This window comes from Galleria mellonella, unplaced genomic scaffold (assembly GCF_026898425.1).
Source record: "Galleria mellonella isolate WM207_F2 unplaced genomic scaffold, CSIRO_AGI_GalMel_v1 utg146, whole genome shotgun sequence".
Lineage (NCBI taxonomy): Eukaryota > Metazoa > Arthropoda > Insecta > Lepidoptera > Pyralidae > Galleria > Galleria mellonella.
In genome coordinates this window covers 823,267-839,178 of record NW_026441999.1, presented here as the reverse complement: position 1 = coordinate 839,178, position 15,912 = coordinate 823,267, and the positions used below count along the sequence as shown (strand labels likewise).

Genomic DNA, 15,912 nt, shown 5'->3' with positions numbered 1-15,912 from the left:
AGAGTATACTGTTACGCCCACGATACCCCTCATGCGTTACCATTCCTAAGGACTCAGATGTTATTCCTCTGTACCCAGTAAATTCACGCCATATCCCACCCTTCAAACCGAAACACAGCCATGCAAACACAACTGCTTCACGGTTGAAACACGAATGGGACAGAGGTACCAAAGCAATCGACTTTTGTACAAAGTCTCCCTCTGATAAAAGAGATCTTAGAGATGTTTCATCAAAATAGGTTCAGTCCACGAATAATAGTGGCGTTTTTTTTTTCGTGTCGTTCAAAAATAAAATCTACTTATAAACCAATCGAATATTCAAACCAGCTCACTTTCTTTGACATTGCTGTTAATAATGGCTCTGGAATGCAAACCATAAATTTAACCACAACTTCACACCTATAAGCTAAGAAAGTATGAAGGTATGCAGTTATTTTGAAAACATTCAATGCGAATTTAGAACCGATCCAGTGTCGAGTCGTTAGTAATCGGTTTATTGCTATTTCCAGCTGGCGTCACTCTTAATTCAATCCCAATGTTTCCCAGAACGGGACGCGGAGGTTTAAAAAGCAACTTATACAGGATATCCCGTGAATTTGTAAGTTTGGAAATGTATCTAGATGTCTGTTACTCAATTATGCTTAAAATAGTTATAGCAGAGTGAGACTTTGTATAAAAGTCGTTTGCTTGGGTACCTCTGTCCCATTCGTTTTCAAATTACAGTGTACACAGGAATAACCCCTAAGTCCTCAGGAATTGCATTTTTTTTATGCAACTTACAAGTAAACAAACTGACAGCCCACCTGATGGAAATTTTAAATGTACTTATTCATCTGGAAATAGCACGGAATAATGATTCACTACGATTCCCGTGTGGTCCCGGCGTCGAACAGGCCACCTCTTCCATTCCCGTGGGTGTCGTAAGAGGACTAAGGGAGGGCAGCAGCATCCCTCTTTAAACTTTTTTTTTTATACAACTTAGAATGGCAAACAAGCTTACGGTCGACCTGATGGAATGTGGTAACCGTCGCCTATAGACATGAGCAGTACCATGGACATAACAGAGTATACTGTTTCGCCCATGATACCCCCCATGCGTTCCTGAGGACTCAGGTGTTATTCCTTCATCATATCAGCCTATAACTGTCCACTGCTGAACATATGCCTCCCCCTAGGGGGAGTTTGCCAATAGGCAGGCGAATTGGCAACTGCAGTTAGGCTATTTTAAAAGGGACGCTGCTGCCCATTCCTCGACCATTAAGTTTTATTAGTCTTACGACACCCACGGGAAAGGAAGTCGTGGCACGTGACAAGGCTGTACAATTAGCACCAAAAAGGAGCCTAGTTTGGCTCCTTAAGTGCAAAAAGCCAAAACTACATCAACAACTGTTTTCCTAATTTACACGTGTCTGATTTTATTATTTATATTTTTTATTCTCACCAAAAAAAAATCTGCAGGTAATTTAGAATATGTTTACTTCCATCTTTCAACGTTGCATGCGGATTTTCTCCGACCAATCTAAACATATCAGTTTAGTTCGGTTTGTTTTTTTCAAACTGCTAAATAGTGGAGTGAATCAAATGATTCTGTTACGTGTCTTGCTTATGTTTAGTCTAAATAGACAGTGCCAAGTTGGGATTTTGAACTTGTCAAAGATAAAATTTATTTCAAGACTTTGTACAAAAGTCGATTGCTTGGCTACCTCTGTCCCATTCGCGTTTCAACCGTGAAGCAGTCGTGTTTGCATGGCTGTGTTTCGGTTTGAGGGGTGGGATATGGCGTGAATTTACTGAGTAAGGACGAATAACACCTGAGTCCTCAGGAATGGCAACACATGGGGGGTATCATGGACGAAACAGTATACTCTGGTATGTCTATGGTACTGCTCATGTCTATAGGCGACGGTTACCACTTTCCATCAGGTGGGCCGTCAGCTTATTTGGCATTCTAAGTTGTATAAAAAAAATATAACCGATTCGCTGGTCAACCGTTGCAGGTATATCTTAGGGAAGTGGGACGTTACTTCTCGGGAGATTTGTGACTGTGGCAGCGATCGCAGATGTCACCCCTTCTGTCCTATCCTTTAAACCCTTCCTACACCACAACAGAATATCAGTGTTTCGCTCTTTTGGGGGCAAAGCAATAAACTGAGTTGTGACCATTTTGTGTTGGGGGAAGGGATTGTTAGTAATGGGGTCTAATGAACCCATTGCTAGCAATACACTATCAGGTCAACCTCTACGTGGTTCCCCCTGGAAACCATCGCGAACAATTCTTGTTGAATTCGTCACAATGGGCTAACTGGCCTGCTTCATCCTCACCTATCATCCTTCACTGGTGCCCTGCCGGTGTATACCGATAGCACCGGTGGAGTACCATTCCATTATCACCCGGTACCAGTCACCAGACTACAGTTCCACTGCTAGCAATATAGGGTATATTGCAATTAACAATCCCATCCCCGACCCCATTACTAACAAGTAATGGGGTCTAATGAACCCATTGCTAGCAATACACTATCAAGTCGACCTCCACGTGGTTCGCCCTGGAAACCATCATGTTAAGTTCCAGATCACACACGATCACACATCACGATGGGCTAACTGGCCTGCTTTTTCATTATCACCTATCATCCCTCATTGGCGACCCGTCAGCGTATACCGTTACAGCAGCGGGGTTACCAGTCCATTATCATCCATTACAAACACACAGGATACTTCATACTGATTCACGCGAGTAAAACCGCGGGAGACAGCTAGTTCAGCAAATATATCTACGTGACCAATATCAGATCACAAATCTTAACATTTACAAGAGGCGTTTTACTGGTACACCTTGTAGTTAATAATTACAGTTATTAAATTCTCTACTAAGAAATTAATTTAAACTCATTACTATTAGTCACGTAGTAAAATGTCGATTGTAATTTTCCTCAATAAATTATAAATTTATTAATGTGTATAATTATATATATATTTATATTGAATTTAACTTTTTTAATTAAGCCATAAATGGCGGCAGAAACTACCAATTATATCTTAATTGAAAAAGTTTTTGATTAATTTTCAAACATCGAAATAAATTCTTTTAGACACTGTCTAGTTCAAGTTTTTAACAGTTTATAAATATAGTAAAGTAGTTTATACATAGATAGATAGATAGATACTCTTTATCGTTTCCTCCAAAAGATTACAATAGTAAACTTATTATAAATATAAACAATTACAAGAAATAATCACAATGAAAAAACAATGGGTGACCTTATCGCTAAGAGCGATCTCTTCCAGGCGACCTTTGGATGGAGAGGAGTAATTAAAAACAATTTGGTGGGAGGCATGATGAAAAATTTTGTTAGTTCTAAATATGGAGATGTGATACATCTCCCATAAATATAATAAGCACATACGTTATGTACTTATCATAATATCGTAAGAAATAAATAACATAAAAAAATAATTACTTTTTTCCCTTTTTTTATATCGCAAAAGCTATTAAAAAAAAATAGATAAAAGTATTTATTGGGAAATTTTAATCATATTACTGGCAACACTGAAAAAAGACGCGCTTTGTGTTGTTTAAGAAAAATTTTTACGTCAGCCAATAGTTACTATTGGGGGGAGGGGGAGGTATTATTAATAACGTTAGTCTGGAACGTTAACGTTAGTGTGGAGACTAGCGGCCTTTTTTTATACCACCACTAAGGTGGCAAACGAGCATACGGTCCGCCAGATGGTTAGCATCTTTGTTAGTAACATATCCAGTCAAGTCGACTTTCACGCGGTCTCCCCTAAAAACTATCATGGGTAATTCTTGGCGAGCTCTCACCTATCGTTAAACCTATCATCGCGCTATCAAGCACAAGTGAGGTTACCAGTCTAAACAACATTCATTAAAAGAAAATACCTACTGTCAACTGACCGTTTTTAGAGAAGAAGTTGAAGTATGGCTCTATTTAGGTCTCGTATATAATATATATTCTTTATTGCACATAAACAATACATGCGACGATTAGTTTAACAACTTGTTAGCAAGGGAGGACTTGTGTCTGAAAGAGATCTCTTCCAGCCAACCCAGTGTAGTTAGAGAGAAAATGATTTAATTTGGGTAATCCAGTGCAGGAAGGGTAGCGGTGAAAATAATGTAAATACAACAAACACTATTGTGAATAAATATATAAATAAATAAATACGTAAATAAGTAAATAGATAAATATATACACATATGTATAAGTGCATAGAATTATCATGTACAATTGATTAAAAGATGTGATTTCAGTCTACTCTTGAAGGAAATAATGGAAGGAACAATTGCGCGATTCGAAAACTTAACATTACAATATTTTATACGGGTAGTTCATATAAAACCTTGACCGCATTTAGTAAAAATGTCTCGCAAAACATTGAAACGGGACTACGTTGAGAAGCCTTGAATTTTTATTGAATGTGAAAAAAAAAACTATTTTAATTCGTATCGTACTTTTTTTTATATATCGGATATTTGTTTGAGATGTTTTGTTGTATACATAACCTGTATATATGTATATATATATATATAACCAAAATGGCGGTCGTGTATCGAATATTCTAATCTATTGCGTATTTTTACTGAAAATCTATTTTTATAACAAAATTCTAGTATGTATTATGTTTTTTTTTTTTATAAAAAATATAGGTTTATTATATACCCATGTTTTTTAAAAGACTGCTGATAGGTGAGGATAAAGTTAGATCAGTTAGCCCATCGTGATGAATTCGTCAGGAATTAACCACGATGATTGATCCGGGGAGAACCACGCGGAGGTCGACATGATAAGGTATATTGCTAGCAATGGGGCTGTTAAATCCCATTACTAACAATCCCTTCCCCTTCAATTACGAACATTACTGTACCCAATCCTTTTATGACGATACTTAACTATTTAATAAAACTAGATAATATTTTACGTAAGAAGTGGTTGGGAGAGCCTAAGAAAGCTTGTGTCTTTTTAAAAGGTATTTATAATGAATGATAATGGAATGGTAACCCCGCTTGCATTAACGGTATGCGCTGAAAGGACATCAGTGTTCAATTTCAGGTGCATTTTTTTTTTATGCAACTTAGAATGGCAAACAAGCTGACAGTCCATCGTATTCATCACGAAGGGCTACCTAACCTGTTCTTTCTTGCTTATCACCCCTCACTGGTGCTCCACCAGCGTATACCGTTAATGCAGACAAGGTTACCATTCCATTAATAAAAACAAAAAAATATATGACCACTTTCATCCACATCATGGCACATAAATGATAAATCCCTTTATATACTGCCCTGTATCGTCGAACAACTAGCGGCCCGTCCCGGCTTCGCACGGGTGGACACTTTTACAACATTTTAAAAAGTAGTTATTGTGACATAACGATAATAGTTGGACATATAGTTTTTTGTAGTTATTGATATTTTCTTCAATATTGTAGAACATACTTTTGTTCTATCACCAATAGTTTCCGCAGCGCACGCGACGAAAGATATTTTATAGCATTTTTTTACACCTTGAGTTACGTTACTAAAGTTTTAGTAAGGATCCCTAATCTTTTCAAGCAATAAATATAGCCTATGTTACTCAGGGCGAATGTAGCTTTCGAATGGTGAAAGAATTTTTGAAATCGGCAAAGTAGTTTTTGAATTAATTCAATACAAACATAGACACAAAAATACAAATCTTTCCTCTTTACAATATTAGTGTACACGTAGATAAGTACGGTTAAAAAGTTTAAAATTTTTCATTCAAGTACACGTTCATTCATTAGTTTATCTCCTTATATTGAAGTGAAAACGATTTAGCGCATAGTAACACACCGCCTAGTTATCTGTGACGCAGGCCACATGTTCACTAACAAATTAAGGATATGGGGTAATGCAATGAATAGGAATTTAACTGTAAGTAAATGTCGTTCGTTCGTGGAACCAGTGACGTCCAAATGTGGCTGCGAGTGTGCTTTGTGATTTATATATGTTGCAGTCAAAACTCTTAACCTGTCAAAAGTGCTATTGACTAGCAAAATCAGTCAAAAGTATATTTGACCGTATGCTCCAGTCAATGAGACTTTTGACTAAAATAACAGTTAGAATTATCTAACCTAACCTAACCGCAAATTTGCAGTTAAAAGTACTAATAACCAATAATTTTCAGTCAAAACCACTTTTGACTAGTTAAGAGTTTATATATTATATTTGGCGTTCCATTGTTTCTGCCTACCCTAATGGGAGACAGGCGTGAGATTTTATATATATATATATATATATATATATATATATATATATATATATATATATATATATATTTAGAAACATACAATCATAATTAATGAACAATATATAAAAAATTGTCCGTGAATGTCCCGGCATAGAATAGGCCCCCCCTTCCTATCCCGTGTGACTAAAAGAGGACGAGGGATGGACAGCAGCGCCTCTCTTTAAACATCACTAAAACCTAACTGCGGTTGCCAATCCGCCTGCCGAGCGTGGCAACTGGCAAAACCCCCCAAGGGGGAGGCTTATGTTCAGCGGTGGATAGTTAAAGGCTGATATGATAATAATATAAAAAAAATAAAATAACAACAATAATATAGCTTCCTACAATAATAACATTTAATATGTAACCAGAGAGAGATTTTGTACAAAAGTCGTTTGCATAGATACCTCTGTCCCATTCGTGTTTCAACCGCAAAAAAGCAAGTGTTTGCATGGCTGTGTTTCGGTTTGAAGGGTGGGATATGGCGTGAATTTACAGGGTACAGAGGATTAACATCTGAGTCCTCAGGAATGGCAACGCATGGGGGTATCATGGGCGAAACAGTATACTGTGTTATGTCCATGGTATTGCTCATGTCTATAGGCGACGGTTACCACTTTCTATCAGGTGAGCCATCAGCTTGTTTGCCATTCTTAGTTGTATAAAAAAAAAAAACAAAAAAAAATTGTCTAGAAAATACCCATGTACCTAAAAATCACCAAAGTGAACTAACTCAGTACTTTAATGAAGACATCTTTGAAAGTCGCCCATGAACAATCATTGAATCAATCTACCATTTAATATTGCTGTCAATCGAGCTGATAGCTGAGCTGATATTCACAAACAAAAACTACTTACTTCATTTATAACAAAACCGATTATTATGATTTATAATCTAAACGATTTAAAAAAAAACTATGAAACAAATCTCTAAATATATCGTGTCTGATAGAAAAATATTTTATCCAAATCGGTTTACAGCTGACTGAGTTATGAAGTAACAAACATAAAATAAATACAACGGAATTACAAAACCTCTATCTATTTGAAGCCGATTGAAAATTTATTTTCGTCACATCTACTCGTATAACAATTCTGTAAACAGAAGTAGATGGAGACATATTGCGATCGCCAAGGAGGGCCTCATCGACGATCCACTATCATTGTAAAAACCACGACCAGAGTGGTCAAGAGTATACGACTGAAGAGAGAGACAGATAATGCGATTTTTAGTAATTTTAACAAAATTTAAATGGATATTATTATTACAAATTTTTTTTATACAAATAATACATTTATGAGAGCACTCTTAGACCACCGATTAAACTTAAACTAATATATGTATATTTTACGTTAGTCTAGGTTTAGTTTAACTAACTATTAACTAAACTAACTAACTAACTAAACTTAAACTAATATATCTATATTTTACGTTAATCTAAGTTTAGACTAACTATTGACTAAACTAACTAACTAAACTTGGTAGTTTAACTAACTATTAACTAAACTAACTAAACTTAAACTAATATATTTATATTTTACGTTAATCTAAGTTTAGGCTAACTATTAACTAAACTAACTAACTAAACTTGGTAGTTTAACTAACTATTAACTAAACTAACTAAACTTAAACTAATATATTTATATTTTACGTTAATCTAAGTTTAGGCTAACTATTAACTAAACTAACTAACTAAACTTAAACTAATATTTCTATATTTTACATTAGCTCTTAGAGGTTATTATTTATTTATTTTGAGTATTGTATCTAAGTGTATCAATATTGTATTACAATGTTGTACGTCGTTACAAAATATAATTATAATTTTGAGTGAGCAAATACAGAATACAAAATTGAAAAAAAATGGCCGACAAGTCGTTGTTAGTCGATTTAAATATAAAATTATTTTAACGTGTTAACGCCATTTTGTAATTCAATTCGTTTGGAAGTCTCACGGGGCCCCTGAAATCTGAAAAGATACATTGTAACAATTGAGCCAATGCATACTTTGGTTTACAGTAAAGATCTAAAAAACCAGGTCACAGGTTCAATTCTATTCCTAAACCAGTTATTGCTTACATTATTTTATTTATTTATATGCTTTTGTACATTCACCAATAGTACAGATATAGCAAAAATTTTCACAGGCTTGAAACCAACGTTCCAAATTTTATAAGAGCTGAAGACCTGGCCCTTATCTAGCCCAAACCTCAACCCTTTAAACTTCAAATTATGGTCAGTTTTAGAAGACATGGCCTGATCAAATAGACATGGCGACATTGAGTCTCTTAAAAAATCTTTGGAGCGAGCAGTGGCGAAATTCCCCTTGGAAACTGCGTAAATCCATAGATTCGTGGCCAGACAGATTAAACGCCTGTATAAAAACTAAAGGTGGTCATTTCGAATAGAATATTTTTTTATTTTTTGCTGAGACTTTATTATTTATTTATTTAACTCTTTATTGCACCATAAATAAAAATATACAATGACAAGTGAATAATTCAAGTAAAATACAGTAACATAAATACAGATTGAAATATACACATAAAGGTACAAAAGGCGGTCTTATCGCTAGGGCAATCTTTTACAGACAACCTTTGGTTAAAGGAGAACAGATAGAAGTGGGCAGAATAGAATGGACTTTAATAAATATGTAGGTATAAATTTTAGTAATATTACATTACTTTATAAAAAAATGAATTTTCATTTGTAAAAAAACATATGGCTGGTATATATTGTTTTTTTTTTTTAACTGGATTTTACCTATGACTTTATCCTCTTGACTCGGTTATTATGTAGCTTGACCAGAAGAAATTGTAGCCTGTTCCTTTCTCTATCCCATATAGTACGTACCAATTTCATGACGATTTGTTGAGCCGTTAAGACACCAAGATGTAATATATAAAGATTTTGAAAAGACCATAAGAATAAAACGCCTCCTTATTTTCATAGTAGTTCTGATTAAATTTAAATATAATAGGTACCATAATAATAATTTTTTTAATGAAGAAATTTTTTATGCACATTTTTTTAAATCACTAAAGATGGCGTGGGCCTTGTGTTCCCGGTATGGAATGGGCTACCCTTTACCATAGGTAAACTGATAAACAATTTTTGTTAATAAATTTATCTATCTTATTCGATAGATGTTACTTATTATTTGGGCATGTGTGCGTTGGTTTGCCCTTGCAGATTGGGTAGTTCCAAGTTTATTTTACTGGATTTGCAGTAACAACGAATTTGTAGTTGATTTGGATATGATTTTAATATGTAAGCAACTGAATTATATAAATTTACAATATTTTGTATATATATATATATATATATATATATATATATATATATATATATATATATATATATATATATATATATCCAATGAAGAGGTGACGGTATATAATAAGTAAAGTGAAACGAGTGACGTGAATGTGGCTGCTGATTAGTAGGTCGTCGCAACTTTGTACAAAAGTCGATTGCTTGGGTACCTCTGTCCCATTCGTGTTTCAACCGTGAAGCAGTTGTGTTTGCATGGCTGTGTTTCGGTTTGAAGGGTGGTATATGGCGTGAATTTACTGGGTACAGAGGAATAACAACTAAGTCCTCAGGAATGGCAACGCATGGGGGGTATCATGGGCGAAACAGTATACTCTGTTATGTCCATGGTACTGCTCATGTCTTTAAAGATATTTTAAGAAAGACGCTGCTGCCCATCCCTCGCCGCTCTTAGTTCTCTCTTACGCCATACACGGGAAAGGAAGGGGTGGCCTTTTCTATGCCGGGACCACACGTCTATTTAAAACACTGAACACATTTCAGTAAATTCATAAATTTAATATCACCTTATTATCACAATTATGTGATTAGTAATGACCCGAAAAAGACCTCAATCAGAAATTATGAAAAGAACATATTTATCTAAATAAAGAAAAAGAAATAAACTCGGTAGAAATTAGTTTTATAAAGGGCTGTTAATAATAAATCCTAATTTGTATGATAATTTCCAAATGTACTCGTAGTTCGTATTACCAAATTATTCATACCAAATTTAAGATAGAAACTCATAATGTCTTTTAATGTCGAAGTTACTCAATTCATAATTGGAAAAATGTAAAAAAATAACACTTAATGTATAGTACAGGTGTTTTTCAAGGCACTTCCTTCCACGCACAACCACTCTTTGGAATCAACTTCCAGCAGCAGTATTTCCGAACCGATACGACATCATAACCTTCAAGAAAAGAGCATATTCCATTTTAAAACGCCGGCAGTACACCTGCAATGCCTTTGGTGTTGCAGGTGATCATGGGCGGCGGTAGTCACTTACCATCAGGTAAACCGCATGCTCGTTTGCCCCCTGTGTTGTAAAAAAAAAAAAACTTATATTCGCATATGGGGTCAGCTAAGCCGTTGCACATCGACCCATCAGGATCTTTTGTGCTTCGCCCTGCCTTATACCTACCATCTTTCAATAGATCCTATGTGTTACCTTAACGATATCTGTAGTCCCCTGGCTCTGGATAAGCCTTTCCCAGTAGACTCATACGCATACTTGCCAACGAATCGCAGTTGCACATCAAGTGTACAGTATAATTTAAAAGTACATTTTCAATCAACTTGAAAAAAGGAGGTTATCGATTCGGTTGTATTTTTTTATGTTTGTTACTTCATAATTCTGATTGAATTGATTGATTGCTGTAAACCGATTTGAAAAAAAAAACTTTTTTATCTAAAAAGATATATTTTTATCCAAATTACTTCAGTAGTTTAATTTCTAAATGAAAATACCTGATTTTGCCTGAAAACTGAAATAGTTTTTTTTTTATCTGAACACTTAATTAAAGCTTAAATTATTTCTCAATTGTTTCTAGTCTGCTTCAAAAAGGCAGCACTAAGTTTTTTGAAATACTCACCGGAACAGTATCTAAATGTAATTACGAGCAAAAACAAACCGTATTGTTCAATTAGTGAATCCATTTTTGAATTGTACTTCTATTGGAAATTAGCGGAGTGTGTTATGGTAGAAGCAATTATACCTTTGTATACATTTACATTAAATTCAATCGAAACAAAGTGTAATATACTATGAATCAAATCACCGAAGCTATTCTCGGAGCTCCGCTGCGTGATAGAATTTGAAACGAGATAAACTGAAATACATAAAGATCAGTAACCTGTATCGATCGGCTCGCGTAGATCGAAGAATTGGAAACCAAATCTTATATCTCCAGAGATTTATTTTTAAATAGACAATAAATTAATGACCCTATTTGTTTTGCACTATTGTATACGATGCTTCGCAATATTAGCCGTGTGGCCCCAGTATAAAATAGGCCACCCCTTCCTTACCCGTGGGTGTCGTAAGAGGCGACTAAGGAGGGCGAGGGATGGGCATCAGCGTCCCTCGTAAAACATCTCTACAAGCCTAAATCCGATTGCCAGGGGGGAAAGGGATTGTTAACAATGGAGTTTGATAGCGCCATTGCTAGCAATATGCCCTATTAGGTCGACCTCTGCGTGGTTCCCCTGGAAACCATCGTGAACAATTCTTTTTGAATTCGTCACGATGGGCCAACTGACCTGCTTCATCCTCACCTATCATCCTTCACTGGTACCCGGCCAGCGTATCCCGATAGCGCAGGCGGGGATACCATTCCATTATCACCCATAAAAAAAATGCGGTTGCCAACCAGCCTGCCAAGCGTGGCAATTACTAGCAAAACTCCCCTTATGGGGAAGACTTATGTCCAGCAGTGGACAGTTAACGGCTGAAATAATAATAATAAACTGTATACGATAACAGGATAGACCGGGGAGACATATTTTTATCCTTCACTAGCGGGGTACCACTGAAATCCGGGCCAGTTCAACTTCTCCCTACCAACGTTTCCCCACTGGGGGATAATAATGGAATTTAATTCCACCTATCTCCACTAGTAGAGATTAATAGAAATTCATTTCCATTTATTTATTTATGTTTTATTGACCACATTACAAAAAAATATGTCTGGTACAAAAGGCGGACTTAATACTATATAGCATTCTCTCGCAGTCAACCTTTGGCAAAACAGAAATTTTAATACGCGGTGAAAAAAAATTACAACACATACAATAGAGATTATATAAATATACATACATGAATATATTAAACAAATATTACATAAATATACAAATATGTAATAAAAATACATATATACAAATATAAATATACATATATAAATATACCTACATACTTATAGATTATATACGATAACACAAATAAACAACGATAGAGATCAAAAGTGATGATGATGAAGATGAACTGCTTTCACAGTTATTTATCCCTACCGAACACTTTTTATTTACAAATACACTTCTGTACATAAGTGAATAATAACCTTCAGTTTTCAAGGTATGTCTCTACTCCAAATAGTGTTTTAAAACATTCTGATCGGTCACAAAATCTATTAAGTATTAAATGGTTCGATGAACTTTACGTCATTTGTCATCGAATTTATGAGTTAAAAGTGGATGATTTCTTGGTAGACGATAAGATCTCACTAATGGATCTCCCCACGATGTTGCATCGATGGGAAAGGACACGATTTCACGTTTATCATTAGGTTTTCGTGACGGTTTTCTTTCAAATTTAAATTCAATGGATTTTTATTCAAATAGACCTGTTTACAAGCATTTTTAAATTGTCATTTTTTTTTTTAAATCTACTGCAGAGTTCGGAAAGTTGTTACCTGCAGAGAAGAGCCCGCAAGAAACTCAACAGTTACTCTTTTAAATCTATGTTAACATTATGTGTATTTATTTAAATGTACTATGTCTAAAATTACACGGTCGTTAAAAGCCCGTGCATGATCGACTAACACCATGCACGTTTGTCATTCAAGTAATCGTTTAGTGTGCAATAAATAGAGTTTGTTCAATAAATGTTTTAAAAACAGTTTTAAACTTATTAAAAGGTAGATCCAAAATATCCTTCGATATCTTATTATAATATTTGATGCCCATTCCCATAAAAGACCTATTTACTTTTTCTAAATGATACTTCGGAACAGCAAGTTTATTTTTTTTAATGGGTGATAATGGAATGGCAACCCCACCCACGCTATCGGTATACACCGGTGGAGCACCAGTGAAGGATGATAGGTGAGGATAAAGCAGGTCAGTTAGCCCATCGTGATGAATTCAAAAAGAATTGTTCACGATGGTTTCCAGGGGAACCACGCGGAGGTCGACCTAATAGGGCATATTGCTAGCAATGGGGCTGTCAAACTAACAATCCCTTTCCCCCCGCAAGTTTGTATTTACATCTAAAAATGTTAATTCTTCAATTAAATTTTGACCAATATTCAAAGTAGTTTTTTTTTTATGGTTTGCGGTACAGTATTTAAGGCATCCCGTCCTCGCTATTGGATACGGGTGACAGAATGCCTATACAAGAGGGTACATGGTGGGCGCAGTTTAGACGCAATGTTTTAGGAGCATTAGGAAGGTACTACGGCCGGATACTGCAACAAATGAGTATGTGGTCGGCCCCCAAATTGGTATTTGATTTGAAATGGAATTGGCAGAGGGTTTCTAGATTAACTACATCGTATTATGTACGGAAAATATTGCCATTGCCAACATAGCCTGATCCCGACTGGGTCAAAGTATTTAAATGTATGTATATCTATACAGAAATCTCCAGAACAACCGTGTCCTTTCGGACATTTCTTACCGCTGTGCTACAGAGAATCTTTTTAATGTTTAACTATGCAAAATCGTTCAGCAATTTGTTTAGTACTTATAATTAAATATTACTCTATTTTCCATCAGTTTCAAAGAGAAATTCTGAATTTGAATGTATTTTATATTTTTTTTTTTGTATATATTATATAGATAGAGTATCGGGCCTCAAAAACAAGTCAACTTTAACTTTTTGTCACCTAATTGTCAAATTAACTGACTCTTTTTTTTTTATAAATGTTTTATATATTTACGCACACAATGTATCTTGACGTATCTATATTTAATTATTTAATAAACAAAATAAGTTTTAGTGCATTAAAAAGGTGCAGAAATTATATTACAAATACAGAAGTTGTAAAGGAATCACTCATTACTATTTATCACGCAAAATTGTATGAAAAAGTTACGCCATTTTTCTAGAAGCATTTGTATGAAGAAACTCTGTCTATATAATCTAATATTACCCCATAACATTTCTTCATCACATAAATAACGACTTTGATCAGGTTTGCTCATTTATTACATCCATTTGTTACAATTGTCGTTAAATTTGAGCCGATATCTAAGTATTTTTTTTACAATGACACGATTTCTTCTCACGTCGGCCTCATATTAACTTTGTAAAGTTTAAAACTGGTTTCTTTTTTCTAAACTAAACGTTACTTTACAATTAGAGCAAAAAAAAATTAATTAAAACACCTCATATTTGACTACTGCGTAAGCGCAACATTTATTAAGCTTTAATTGCCACCGAATTTTTAATACTTCTAAACATACTGAGTACATTGAGTAATCTTCTAATTACCTACTATGTAAGAATTCCAGAAAATCTAATATATGGTTTGACGTTTGAAATGTCCATTTCTGGATGAAGTGCGTGCAAATTTCAATAAGAAAACACAGTAGCTACCATCGGTCCATCGACGCCTATATAAATGAATGTTAAACACAGCAGAGACCATTTCGCCCCGGACATTGGTCCTGTGTATCCAGCCAGTGATTATTCTAAATTCGAATTTTGACATTCGATCGGTATCGGTGTTCGATTTGACAGCTCGCTTTTTTTTTTCACATGAACGTTTTAAATTTGGAAAAGTTTTATTTGTGTTGCGTTCCGTTCACACGTGCTTTCCGTTCGTTTGGAATTTTTTTAAGGTATTTATTTATATCTTTTACTTTATAGTGTGTAAGTTTTATTTACAATTATGTAATATAACGCACGTATGCAAGATAAGGCAGGAATTATGTTAATTATATAGTAATTTTATCAGGGGAAAATTCCTATAGGTATGTTAGTGCTAACCAAATTCGGGAACTTATCAAATATCGATAACAGCTTATTTACTTTTTCTTTTCCCTTCCATTGTTATGTAACGAGCGTTTACAAGTGATAAATTGAACAGGAAAAACGTTGGACTTTTTTTTTCCTTTAGTGTGATTTTTTAAATTCTTTGTTTCTTCGATTTGACACTGCGCCGGCTAAATCCAATAATAATGATTTACTATTTATTGAAAATCTATCCTCTTATATATTTTAAATGAATAGTAAACTATAAACTAGACTATATCTATAAACTAGACGGGGAGGGTCCGCGTTATTTCACTTTTTTTTAAAGAAATACATACCAAGTACATCACTAAAAATGTAGCTTTACTGTGACGTAGATTTTTTTAAATTGATTAAGTATTTTATGAATTTATCCAATATAAACAATTAAAACTGCATTCCACAAAAAAAAAACACTCACAATTGTGATAAAACCAGTTTTTTCAATTTAAAAACTAAACTACTGTAGCGATTTCGATAAAATTCCTATTAGGACTAATCTGTAAGTATATCCTTTCAAGTGAATTTCCCAAATCGGTTTACAACTAACGGAGTTATGAGGTAACAAACATAAAAAATATTAAACCGAG

General features: G+C 34.6%; 1 protein-coding gene across 2 annotated transcripts in view; it reads left to right on the top strand.

The window, feature by feature from the left end:
* Positions 1-15,912, top strand: part of LOC113511441 (neural/ectodermal development factor IMP-L2-like) — a 95,915-nt gene that overhangs the window by 68,054 nt on the left and 11,949 nt on the right. Inside the window, exon 1 of one of the 2 annotated variants that reach the window (XM_052891873.1) lies at positions 14,946-15,150. The exons of the other annotated variant lie outside the window; for it this stretch is intronic. The gene's annotated coding sequence lies outside the window, so the exon portion shown is untranslated. Of the gene's footprint in view, positions 1-14,945; positions 15,151-15,912 lie in introns of those variants that run through there. 2 annotated transcript variants of the gene reach the window in all.